Raw genomic sequence first — 3,917 nt, forward strand, 5'->3', positions numbered from 1 at the left:
TAGATAGCGTCCTATACCACCACCTAATCTTCATAGAACTTCTCCAATGCTAATAAGTATCCCATATTATGAGAATAGGAAATAACCAACATACACCATGATAGCTAGACATGAAATTCGGAGTTCTAACCTACTCCGATGAGGGTTTTCTTCTTGCCAATGGTAGAAATCTGACACATCCCATGTAGGCACATGGTTAAGGAATATGAAGGGCGTGATTTGTGCTCAAGTCTCATCCTTCAACTAGAGTTACTTCCCTTAACATAATCACTCAGGGATAGACTTTGTTCTCATAGAGTAATTTACATTAAAGATTCATATAAAAGGGTTTCATATCAAGTTCATAACCCAATCACATTTACCCTACCAAACAAGTCCACTAGGGCTACCTTACAATGGCGATAAGAAGCTCATAATGACTTTCCTAAGGATTGATTTGATGTCGTTCTAGACAACCATTCTTAAGTCTATCATTCCTTTACTTGAAGGATAACATTCCGGCTTTCAACTCCCACATTCATAACCATACCACTATGTTCAAGGTTTCACAATAAGGACCCTCTTAACATTATTTAAGGTCACATGTCATGCATACATACAAGACTAAGAGGATTTAGAATCCTAAGTCAAGACATATCCTATTCTTATTTATACATGCATCAAGTAAGGGATACAAGTCAACCAAGACAAGACACAACATATTTTAATTTAACACAACATACTTTAATTTAACACACATTACTTGTCATTCTAGAAACACATTGAAATAACCATTATCATCTTCAAGTCATGTGATACACTACCATATAATCATCATTATGATTATCATAGACTCATATAGTCAAGTAGGAAAAATCATGCAGCAACCCTAAGACTATACACATAAAGACATAGTCATAGTCTAACATGACCGCCTAAATAGAATCAATAGAAAAACGCATATACTTACACAATATTTATCATGCAGATAGATATTATCCAAATTCAAATAATAAACTACCCAAATCATCAAAAAACTTCAAGTAGTGCCGACAAGGCCATGATTATCATATTACATAAAGTAACGCCGACAAAGCCTCATCAATTGAAAGTAAAGCACATAAAACCACCACCATAAGTGGACCATACCAATCACAACATAATTTATGTCTTATAAAAAAAATAAAAAGAATTAGGGATGTGTACCACCACTCCATCCTCAACACTTCAATCCAATGCTAAATCATCCAATTCAATACCATACGACCCTAACCCATGGCCATGAACATCAATTCAATACAAAAACTATGATATTCCAAGAAAATAGGTCAATTCATATAGATTTATCAATCTAAGACAACCTAGATATCAATTCAATACAATTATTACATCAATCAATAGCCTATAGAAAATTACATTATAATTCACAACCATTAAGTCCAAATCACTTAACCAATAAAATAGTCAAAAACAAGTGTTCATCAATTTCATGGGTTCATCGGTTAATTGAGAAAAAATCATCTAGTTAACAACAATTCGATCAATATACAATGCTTTTAAACCTTTAATGCAAGAACCCACTGATGGACCATGAAATTGGACAATTCATATTTAAAAACTTCTAGAAAACATCTTTTAAAGTTGGGATCCTTGATGAAAAGAATTTAAAAGATCAAAAACCTACCTTAATAAATCTAATACTCCAATTTTATGAAGAATCTCCACTGTATTCTCCAATCCAAGCCCTTCCTTAAGTTTTGGCTTCAATGGAGTTCTAGAGAATTTCTAAGGGAATTTGCATTTTTATTTTGAAGAATGAAATGCACTAAGTGTTTAAGGCTTATAAACATGTTTAAAGTACCAAAAAAGTCCCTTATTAACCGCCCTTTCTCTTATTTGGACGTGGGGTGAATTTACAACTTTACCCCCTTCAACTTAATAGTAAGTTGCGCATAACACAAACCCAATCGACGGTTGCCCATTGACGGGGCGTCACTCAACCCACGAACCGTCCTATCCTCCGTCAATGGGTTCAGAGGCTGGAAATGGGAGATAATATCCCTATCCTGAGTACCAAATGACTCCCTCCACCTACTCGGCGTCGACCAGGCCACTGGCCATCGTTTGACATCCGTAGGTGGGATTTCCTTAGGCAGTTTTGGCCACCAACATGGGTCCTTCCTCAAGGACCCTTGGATGGTCTTTGGGGATGTTTTCCCAAACGTTTCCAACCCAAATATGTTCTTATTAGACTTTAGGACCTCTCACATGAATTTCACCCAAAACAAACACGTAAAACTCAACAAAACACATATAGACACACAAGGTTGTTTCAAGGCAAACCTTTCGAACGTCATAAACGTTCTTGGACGTTTGACCTCCAAAGTACAAGAAACTTGACACACATCCTATATAAACTATAATAAATCATATAATTACCTTATAACCTCATGAATAACACATAAACACATAAAACAACATATGAGGCACATACGTAACTTAGTCGTCGAACGTCTTAGTCGTCCCTTGAAGTTTCACTTCAATTCACCTAAAACTCTAGACACTGCTTCAATACCACATTATAGACCAATTTAGGACCTTATACAATCATGATGAACATGTTAGTCTCTAGCTTCACCTAAGTCATTTTTAAGGTATTAAAATCTCCCCACTTGGACAACATTCATCCTCCAATGACACTTGCCACTCTCCGAACACTTCCAAGAATAGAGATTCAATTTGCAACTCATGACCATACCATAAAAAATATCATACAATACAAACATATAAGAGAACATCAATTTCACATTATCAAGAAACTCGCAATATAACAAGAAACTATAATAAATCTTATAACTCAACACGCTATAAAACTCACATGCTTCATTCTAAATATCAAAAACTCATTTTATATTCAATATCATGCTCATATACATCAGTTATAACCACATTACAATAATTTTAGACCAAAGAATGAATTAGTTATTTTTCTTAAATTTTTATATTGAGTGGGCATGCATTACGGTGAATTTTCCAACATTCTTCAACAACGCAACTTTAAGGCAATTTATGATAGAAACATGTTACTATGCTATATAAAACCACATAAACACATCTTACAACATATTCATAACTTCATAAAATGCACAATGCAAGGAATCAATGAAATTCAATTTCAACAAGACCCCTAAACACAATGCACATGCAACATATTTCAATGACTTTCTACTCTCAAGCTTAAGTTAAATGAAAGAGATAAAATGATCAATCAACACTCACCATACTACCCCACTTATAAGGAACTCGTAACACTAAAGAGATACAAGGACTTACCATCATCATCATTATCATCCCGCTTTGATCCTCTAGTCCGGAGTGTATAGAAACGCCTCTTATTGGGATCATCATCCTTTGGAACATTAGGAGCAACTTTCTTACCCTCTCTTCCTATAAAAGCAATGGTAGGAAAATATCTCACCTTGTGTCATTCTGTACCACAACCAAAGCAACTCCTGGTACCCTTTAGGCATTCCCCATAGTGCCGCTTTACACAAGTGACACACGTAGGTTTTACGTTTTGAGAACCACCTCCTTTCTCCAATTTCACCTTAGCACTCCTAGGTTCTTCTTGAGTCTGAGCCCTCTTTTTTAACCTAGTATTATCTTTGTCACTAGAACCACTCCTTTTCAAGTTTCTAGAAATCCTCTTAAGTTTAGACTCTTCAATTTATTGGGAATACACCATGAGTCCAGCTAGGGCCATATCATCATGTAACATGGACATACGACAATCATCCCTCACTAGATCGGCAACCCCGATCACAAATCTACTCATCTTATCCCTCGGATTAGACACAACGTATGGTTATATCTAAGTAACATTGAGAATTTCAACAAGTATTCCTCAACACTCATATTGACTTGCTTAAGGTTGATAA

Source organism: Solanum lycopersicum, chromosome 1, assembly GCF_036512215.1.
Source record: "Solanum lycopersicum chromosome 1, SLM_r2.1".
In the NCBI taxonomy this organism is placed as follows: Eukaryota; Viridiplantae; Streptophyta; class Magnoliopsida; order Solanales; family Solanaceae; genus Solanum; species Solanum lycopersicum.